Source organism: Convolutriloba macropyga, unplaced genomic scaffold (genome assembly GCF_964194025.1).
Source record: "Convolutriloba macropyga unplaced genomic scaffold, txConMacr16.3 SCAFFOLD_5283, whole genome shotgun sequence".
Lineage (NCBI taxonomy): Eukaryota > Metazoa > Xenacoelomorpha > Acoela > Convolutidae > Convolutriloba > Convolutriloba macropyga.
This window is the reverse complement of record NW_027449705.1, coordinates 7,501-17,645: the sequence shown is the minus strand read 5'-3', so window position 1 is coordinate 17,645 and position 10,145 is coordinate 7,501. Positions and strand designations below refer to the sequence as shown.

Genomic DNA, 10,145 nt, shown 5'->3' with positions numbered 1-10,145 from the left:
GGTCTGGTGGATTCCCCATTACTCCGAGTGGTACTAGTAGAGGCTCCTACAGGGGTGAGCAAAGCGAGATCAAGCCTTAGGCAAGCTAGATCGAGCAGAACTGAAGCTGAAAAGCAAAATAAATGACAGGTCTGTCCAAATCAATAAACTTGAAATCCAGTGTGGTCACCACGGGTCACGAGGTGAATTCCTAGCGATTGTCTGCTGAACGTATAGGAAGGCCCGAAACGAACGATAATTTCATTGCACAGTGGAGATACTATACGTTCAGGAGTAGCATACATCGGGTTTGATCTATGATCATGTCTGGTCTCCGAGGATCCACCGGGTTACCAACTGGCACCGCTGTACTGGGTGTAAAACTGGGCCACCTGAAGTCCCGGGTGTAAAACTAGGTGCCTCTGTGCCAAAGTAGCGGCTTGCGTAGTGCATTATGCCTCCGGCTTGCGAAATGGTTATAAGCAATAACAACAGGACGCCGCGGGGTGTTCACTTAAAGGAGTAACGTTCTCTCAAGGGAGGGGATCTAAAAATCTTGATAAAACATTTATTCTATGCAAAATTTGTGCGCAAATTTTGCAAAGTAAAAAGCTGCACTGTAGCAAATTCTATGTGTGTAGCATTATTAGGGAAGTGTTGTTTGATGGCACCTCTCTACTTGATGCACCAAAGAACTACCTTGATGGCTCATGACCGCTGGTAATCTGTCGTCGCTAGTAGTTCGGAACTGAGAACAAATATGTTCGCAAATTACAACAATTATACAGCATATTGCTGAATAAAGCAGAACCGAATAATACTCAGTGACTTTACACCAAGACTGACTAATGTCTGGATTGTATCGTCCTACTCGAGTAAGGCGAAGAAAAGCTAGAAAGATACGCTTTTCACAAAGCAGGCTTAATGCATGCAAACCAAGGAGGAAGGAGTGATGCCCCTCCTTATAATAAGCAGAACCAAATAAAGAACAGACAGCATCATCTGTACAGTGACCAAGAAGAGGTGAAACTTCTGTATGTGAAAAGGCAATTTGAGCGAGATTTATTAGCAGACTAGTATTATGTTGTTTCTAGTAGGCGAAAGCCGAAACATCAACATGTGAAAATCTGATATTAAATCCTCAATCATTTTCCCTAGTATTATACAGCTATGAGTAACCTTAATTGGACACGGCAATTATTGCTGACCGGTGAAACTTTCGCATGGGAAAGACACACACACTTCTTGACAAAGCAATAAGTATTATGCTGTTTCTAGTACGCGAAAGCAGAAACATCAGCATGTGAAAGTTGTGAAGTTGAAGAATTTTTGTGTTGAGTACGATGTTGTTACTAGTAACCATGTCGACAGCTGAGAACTGTTCTCTAACCAATAGAAGGTGAAACTTCTGTATGTGAAAAGGCAATTTGAGCGAGATTTCTTAGCAGACTAGTATTATGTTGTTTCTAGTAGGCGAAAGCCGAAACATCAACATGTGAAAATCTGATATTAAATCCTCAATCATTTTCCCTAGTATTATACAGCTACTAGTAGCCGTAATTGGTCAGGGAAACATTGTTGACCGGTGAAACTTCACATGGGAAAGACACACAAATTACTTGACAAAACAATAAGTATTATGCTGTTTCTAGTATGCGAAAGCAGAAACATCAGCATGTGAAAGTTGTGAAGTTGAAAAGTTTTTGTGTTGAGTACGGTGTTGTTACTAGTAACCATGTCGACAGCTGGAAAGCTGTTCTCTAACCAATAAAAGGTAAAACTTCTGTATCTGAAGAGGCGGCGTGATTGAGATTTTTAACAGACTAGTATTATGTTGTTTCTAGTAGGCGAGAGCCGAAACATCGACATGTGAACATCTGGTTTTTAAATCATGAGTCAATTCTCCCTAGTATGATACAGTTGTTAGCCGGTATTGGTAACAGTAGAACAGAGATTTGGAGGGCAAAACCTGCTCATGGGAAATGCTCACAGAGCGCTATCTACCAGTACACATAGTATTATGCTGTTTCTAGTACGCGCGAGCCGAAACATCAGCATGTGAAATGTGTAATCGTGGGTAACTCTAAGTGTGTAGAGTACTGTGTAGTAACTAGTAGCCATGCCAAAGCATGCATTGAAACTCTTCGTGATTTAAAAAGCTCAAAGCAAGATTGACGAGGCCGCAAGGCTATGTCTTTCTAAATTCGAACAAATCGAAAGATTGTTCAAAGTACAATTAAACTGATTGATCCTGTCAGTTGCCATATGCTTGTCTGAAAGACTAAGCCATGCATGTGCAAGCGAAGCTTGAAAAAGTGGAACCGCGAATGGCTCATTAAATCAGTTACTATCTATTAGTTGATTTGCAAGCTAAATGAATAACTGCGGTAACCCTGCAGCTAATGCATGCTGATTGTCCGACACTGTCGGAGACTTTTACAAGACTACACCGGGTGATTTGCTAAGTACAGACACATCCCGTGATGAGTCCTAGTAACTGAAAGATCCCAGATAGCTTCGGCTTGGGGACGGAACTTCCGAATTTCTGACCTATCAACCTATGATGGTAGTGTAACGGACTACCATGGTTGTGACGGGTAACGGGGAATCAGGGTTCGATTCCGGAGAGGGAGCCTTAGAAACGGCTACCACATCCAAGGAAGGCAGCAGGCACGCAAATTACCCACTCTCCGCACGAGGAGGTAGTGACTAGAAATAATGATATGAACCTTTATGGTTTGTAATCAGAATGGAATGGACTTAAAAGCTCCATTGATGAACGAGTAGAGGGCAAGTCTGGTGCCAGCAGCCGCGGTAATACCAGCCTCTACAAGCGTATGCAATAGTTGCTGCGTTTAAAAAGCTCATAGTTGGATCTGTTTGAGTAGAACGGCAACATGGTCTTCAGTTAAATCTGTTGACTCGTTCCGCTCATCCTTCGCATCGAAGAAATAGTTTGCACTTAAATGTGACGAACTGTGGAAACGGTGTTTTCACCCTGAGAAAATTAGAGTGTTCAAAGCATCCTTTGGGATCGAATAATAAAGCATGGAATAATGGAGAATGACCCGCTACTCGATTGATGCCGGTTGGCTGAGTGCGGTAATGATTGAAAGGAACAGACGGGGGCATTTGTATTGCTACGTTAGAGGTGAAATTCTTGGATCGTGGCAAGACAAACTACTGCGAAAGCATTTGCCAAGAATGTTTTCATTAATCAAGAACGAAAGTCAGAGTATTGAAGAGGATTAGATACCCTCGTAATTCTGACCATAAACTATACCAACCTACAATTTGTCAAAGTCGATCTTGACTTGGCAAGAGATTAACCGGGAAACCAAAGTTTATTGGTTCCGGGGGAAGTATGGTTGCAAAATCGAAACTTAAAGGAATTGACGGAAGGGCACCACCAGGAGTGGAGCCTGCGGCTTAATTTGACTCAACACGGGAAAACTCACCCGGTCCAGACATCTTAAGGATTGACAGATTGAATATCTTTCATGATTATATGGGCGGTGGTGCATGGCCGTTCTTAGTTAGTGGAGTGATCTGTCTGGTTAATTCCGATAACGAACGAGATCTTCTCCATCTAAATAATGAAATTCACTATATGTGAATTCAAACACTTCTTAGAGGAACTATGCGGAATTAAATACCGCAGATGAAGTGAGGCTATAACAGGTCTGTGATGCCCTTAGATGTTCTGGACTGCACGCGCGCTACACTGTGTACTTTTAGATTGAGTACTCAGCCCTTGGTCCGAAATGGACTGGGCAATCAGAGAAAAGTACAGCGCTTCAAGGGGATCGTCTGTTGTAACTTGCAGACGTGAACCAGGAATTCCTGGTACTTATGAGTCAACAACTCATAGGGATTACGTCCCTGCCCTTTGTACACACCGCCCGTCGCTACTACTGATTGGATAGTTAAGCAAGAATTGCAAATTCCTACTGTTGGGACTTCGGTCTCCGGCAACGGGATGAAGCGGATCGAGCTTAATTGTCTAGAGGAAGTAAAAGTCGTAACAAGGTTTCCGTAGGGGAACCTGCGGAAGGATCAGTGATTGATTCCTTCGGGCATGGCTGCTGGTAGAGGCCATGTCTGTAGTGCGCATGACGCTCTGTCGCTAGAGATTGCTTGGCAACCAATCTCGAATTATGTATCGAGCTCAAAAACTACTTGTGTGGATACATAGTTCAGCAGTCATGGCAAGGGACTGCTTAAAGGGAGACTAGTTAGCAAAAGCAGCCTAGCAGAACTGCAGCTATCTAGATCTCAGAAGCTGGGTTATAGAAGCCCAGCTATAGACTTGTGAATGAGAAAGGCCTAAAAAGGTCCACAAGTCGCGTGGTTAGAACCGACACGCAAAAATCCCAGCGAGTGACAGAGCGTTGCGCTGTTCAGTGGGAAAGAGTTGAGCTACTCGGGGCGCCCACTGAACTTGCTCCGAGCCAAAGGCTCGAAAAAACACAGCTTAGCCTCAGATCCTTTACATAGAAGGCTAGCTAAAATAAACTTACCTTGGACGAGGGTAAAGTTTAGTCAGTTCTTAGGGGAGAGTAATCCACAGCTTCTCGCCCTCTGAACATTCTCCCAGATATGTAGGTCTGGGAGAGTCTCCTCCTGTTCTTCGGAATCTGGAGGTAGACAAAGACAGTACGATACGATCTTGCATCGGGATGACTAACCGATAATGATCATAATCTGACAATTTTTCCGGCTTGAGGCACCGGAGTCAGATTAAAGACACATACTGAACTAAAGGCGTATGTGCAAAGCTTGTCGGAGTGTAGAGAGTCAAGCTGAGTTGACTCGTCACGTGGTGATGACAACAGCCATGTGCAAAACACTCACAACTTTATCGTCTATGTGGAAAAGGTTGCTAACAGCGCTCTCTATGAGAGGCCCTCGCATATAACTATACGAGGAAAAGGCGATAGAGTTGTTTGAATGTGGGGCAGGTTCATCGACAAGCTAAGTTGATCACATTCTTGTTGTGGCATCCTACTAGAATTGGTCACGGTCTGCACCAACTCTCCCCAAGTTGGCCAGACTTAAAACTAGAAATAAGGTTTGCAGCTATGTGAACCTAGAAACTGTAAAGGAGTTGAAAGAACTTAAAGGAATTGAAAGAGGCCTTGAGGTATATCCTCTTGGTAAAGACCCACAAAAGCTCACAAAAGTGGCTTCGAAGGGCAAAACTGGTTCATCCAAAACAATTGGAGAGCTTAAAGCAGAACCAATTCGAATGAAACACTATTGGTGAAACTTCATCATGAGAACGTCACAAGCTGATCACGCTCTATGATATGACTAGTATTATGTTGCTTCTAGTAGGCTAAGCGCAAGCCGAAACATCAACATGTGAAAGTCGTAGAATTTTGCAATCAAACTGTGGCTAGTACTGTGATGTTACTAGTAACCTGGTGTTCCGTCATATGGCCAAGAGAGCATTTGAAGGCGAAACTTCTGCATGGGAAAGCTGCATCATGATCAAAATTTTATATCGAGTATTATGTTGACGTTAGTAGGCCTTGGCCGAAAACGCAGCATGTGAAAGGTATAGATAAAAGTTATTGTTGCAGTCAGTACTGTGTAGTTACTAGTAGCTGGATTTAAGCTCAAAATGAGACACTGTTGGTGAAACTTCATCATGAGAATGTCACAAGCTGATCAAGCTCTATGATATGACTAGTATTATGTTGCTTCTAGTAGGCTAAGCGCAAGCCGAAACATCAACATGTGAAAGTCGTAGAATTTTGCGATCAAATTGTGGCTAGTACTGTGATGTTACTAGTAACCTTGTGTTACGTCATATGGCCAAGAGAGCATTTGAAGGCGAAACTTCTGCATGGGGAAGCTGCATCATGAACAAAAGTTTATATCGAGTATTATGTTGACATTAGTAGGCCCTGGCCGAAAGCGCAGCATGTGAAAGGTATAGATAAAAGTTATCGTTGCAGTCAGTACTGTGTAGTTACTAGTAGCTGGATTTAAGCTCGAAATGAGACACTGTTGGTGAAACTTCATCATGAGAACGTCACAAGCTGATCACGCTCCATGATATGACTAGTATTATGTTGCTTCTAGTAGGCTAAGCGCAAGCCGAAACATCAACATGTGAAAGTCGTAGAATTTTGCGATCAAATTGTGGCTAGTACTGTGATGTTACTAGTAACCTTGTGTTACGTCATATGGCCAAGAGAGCATTTGAAGGCGAAACTTCTGCATGGGGAAGCTGCATCATGAACAAAAGTTTATATCGAGTATTATGTTGACGTTAGTAGGCCCTGGCCGAAAGCGCAGCATGTGAAAGGTATAGATAAAAGTTAGCGTTGCAGTCAGTACTGTGTAGTTACTAGTAGCTGGATTTAAGCTCGAAATGAGACACTGTTGGTGAAACTTCATCATGAGAACGTCACAAGCTGATCACGCTCTATGATATGACTAGTATTATGTTGCTTCTAGTAGGCTAAGCGCAAGCCGAAACATCAACATGTGAAAGTCGTAGAATTTTGCAATCAAACTGTGGCTAGTACTGTGATGTTACTAGTAACCTTTTCTTACGTCATATGGCCAAGAGAGCATTTGAAGGCGAAACTTCTGCATGGGGAAGCTGCATCATGAACAAAAGTTTATATCGAGTATTATGTTGACGTTAGTAGGCCCTGGCCGAAAGCGCAGCATGTGAAAGGTATAGATAAAAGTTATCGTTGCAGTCAGTACTGTGTAGTTACTAGTAGCTGGATTTAAGCTCGAAGTGAGACACTGTTGGTGAAACTTCATCATGAGAACGTCACAAGCTGATCACGCTCTATGATATGACTAGTATTATGTTGCTTATAGTAGGCTAAGCGCAAGCCGAAACATCAACATGTGAAAGTCGTAGAATTTTGCGATCAAATTGTGGCTAGTACTGTGATGTTACTAGTAACCTTGTGTTACGTCATATGGCCAAGAGAGCATTTGAAGGCGAAACTTCTGCATGGGGAAGCTGCATCATGAACAAAAGTTTATATCGAGTATTATGTTGACGTTAGTAGGCCCTGGCCGAAAGCGCAGCATGTGAAAGGTATAGATAAAAGTTAGCGTTGCAGTCAGTACTGTGTAGTTACTAGTAGCTGGATTTAAGCTCGAAATGAGACACTGTTGGTGAAACTTCATCATGAGAACGTCACAAGCTGATCACGCTCTATGATATGACTAGTATTATGTTGCTTCTAGTAGGCTAAGCGCAAGCCGAAACATCAACATGTGAAAGTCGTAGAATTTTGCAATCAAACTGTGGCTAGTACTGTGATGTTACTAGTAACCTTTTCTTACGTCATATGGCCAAGAGAGCATTTGAAGGCGAAACTTCTGCATGGGGAAGCTGCATCATGAACAAAAGTTTATATCGAGTATTATGTTGACGTTAGTAGGCCCTGGCCGAAAGCGCAGCATGTGAAAGGTATAGATAAAAGTTATCGTTGCAGTCAGTACTGTGTAGTTACTAGTAGCTGGATTTAAGCTCGAAGTGAGACACTGTTGGTGAAACTTCATCATGAGAACGTCACAAGCTGATCACGCTCTATGATATGACTAGTATTATGTTGCTTATAGTAGGCTAAGCGCAAGCCGAAACATCAACATGTGAAAGTCGTAGAATTTTGCGATCAAACTGTGGCTAGTACTTTGATGATGCTTGTAGCCAACCGAATTGGTTGAAAAGCCCAATAAGTAAGCTAACTTGGGAGAGCTTGTTGGAAACCAAATGCTACTAGATTGGTCCAAATACATCCTTCAACAGGGGATCACTTGGCTCGCTTTACGAAGAGGAGCACAGCTATATGTGTTAATTCGGTATGAATCGCAAGATTTGTTTACCGACCTCTCTAACGCAAAAGGCGGTCTCGGCTTCGGCTGTTGACTGCGTCCGATTCAGGGTTATATAACTCTCGATTGAACACATTGATGTTCTATTGTTGGTGCTTCCAATAAAATTGGAACACTTAAAGCAGAACCGATTCAAATAATAGCATTCTGATCAATGATTGCATTCCTTGATCAAGAACTGCTGGAGTCATTGTGATGGCGAATTTTCTTCATAAGAAAATTGCAAAGAGACGGAACTTAATGAGACTAGTATTATGTTGTTTCTAGTAAGCGGAAGCTGAAACAGCAACATGTGAAAATCAAGTTTTGTTCAATGATCTCGAGGCGATAAGTACTATGAAGCAACTAGTAGCCTAAGCATGACTCAGATTTGAGACAGTCAAAAAGACTGGCGAAACTTCTTCACATGAAAGTTACATAGAGAACTACAAATGTATACAGCGAGTATTATGTTGTTTCTAGTAGGCGAAAGCTGAAACATCAACATGTGAAAGTTGTCTGCAAACTGTAGAACGATATGTGATTAGTACTGTGCTGTTACTAGTAGCCAGTCTGACTGTAGAAGCCAAGACAAAGGGAAACTAATGCATCTGAAAAGGACAAGTTATGGAAAGGTATGCACGATAAGTATTATGTTGTTTCTAGTAAGCGGCAGCTGAAACATCAACATGTGAACGTCGTTGTGTACAGTAACCTAGAACTATATAGTCCTTAGTAACGTGCATTTACTAGTACCTGTAATTGGTATTCAGACTCAGGCAGTTTGGAATAGTTTGGCAAAGATGCACCAGAGAAAACTGGGATTTGATACAGAAATTGTTGAATACAAGTATTATGCTGCTTCTAGTAGGTTGAATCCGAAACATCAGCATGTGAAAATTGAAAACATTTCTGGTTCGAATTGTCACAAGTATTTGGTGATCTGAGTAGCCAAACTCACTACAACGCCAATTGAAGGCAAAAATTCTCAACGGGAAAAGCTATTCTCATTGAATGAGCTAACAAGACGAGTATTATGTTGCTTCTAGTAGGCGAAAGCCAAAACATCAACATGTGAAAGTCTTGCTGAACAAATTTAATGTTGTTGAGCTCAGTACCGTGTGAATTAGTAGCCATAATTGGCGAGCGAAAATTGAACTGGCGAAACTTCGTCTTTGGAAAATTGCAGATGCCGAGCACTTATTTTGCAACGAGTATTATGTTGACTGTAGTAAGCGAAAGCCGAAACAGCAACATGTGAAAGCTGTTGAAATTTGTGGTCATTTTGCAATAAGTACAAGGAGTGTAACTAGTAGCCAGGTCAAAATTTGGGATAAGAATGAGCAAAAATTCTGCATGAGAACAGTTGAAATTATGAAACTAAATTACAAAGACTAGTATTATGTTGTTTCGAGTACGCGAAAGCGGAAACATCAACATGTGAACGTTTGTAACGAAGTTTCGTTAATTTTCAGCCTAGTACTGAGCAAGAACGAGTAGCCTCATCTCCAATCCCACGCAAAATGTAGTGAAATATGTGAGTGAACCTTATTCACGGTGAGGGTTTCCCGAGGTCTGTATTGCAGCGAGTATTATGTTGCTTCTAGTAAGCGAAAGCTGAAACAACAACATTTGAAAGTTGGAATTAATGACTGAATGGAAACTTCGACCTGTGTTTGATAGTAGTAGCGAACAAAACTGCTGAATCGGTTTCTGTCTCATATTGGTCAGTGAACCAATTAAGAGACAATCAACTACATAACCTGAATTGGGCGAGAGAACCCCCTTAACTTAAGCATATCAGTAAGGGGAGGAAAAGAAATCAACTGAGAATCCCTTAGTAATGGCGAATGAACAGGGAAAAGCTCATCGGGAAGAGAAATGGCAACATTTCTCGGTGTCCGGTATGGTTTGATGCTAGACTGGTGAATTTGTCCTGATGTCTACTGGAAAGTAGCATCAAAGAAGGTGAAAATCCTGTAAAGGTCATTTTCGATACCAGTCATAATGGCTCATTCCTATGAGTAGAGTTGTTTGAAAGTGCAACTCGAAGCTGGAGATATGTCTCTCCAAAAGCTAATTATAAAGCGAGACCGATAGTAAACAAGTACCGTGAGGGAAAGTTGAAAAGCACTCTGAAGAGAGAGTGAAAAGTACGTGAAACTGTTGAAGGGGAACTGGAGTGAGCGTTACCATACTCAATGCCTTGATATTATATTCTCGGCTACCGAGTAGTGTAGTTGTCGTCTTTTGGCAAATCTTGTTAATGAATCGAGCAGAAGTTTTCCTCGGAATTCTTCTTGTTGATTCTA

The 10,145-nt window shown here is 41.9% G+C and overlaps 1 non-coding gene and 1 pseudogene across 1 annotated transcript in view; both read left to right on the top strand.

Moving 5' to 3' along the window:
* Window positions 1-7,756: 7,756 nt before the first annotated feature.
* LOC142355253 (5.8S ribosomal RNA) lies at window positions 7,757-7,908 on the top strand (annotated as a pseudogene).
* Window positions 7,909-9,591: 1,683 nt separating this feature from the next.
* LOC142355254 (large subunit ribosomal RNA) overlaps window positions 9,592-10,145 on the top strand; it is a 3,522-nt gene continuing 2,968 nt past the window's right edge. The window contains exon 1 of the ribosomal RNA XR_012761182.1: window positions 9,592-10,145. This exon is cut by the window's right edge and continues 2,968 nt beyond it. This is a non-coding gene — a ribosomal RNA (large subunit ribosomal RNA).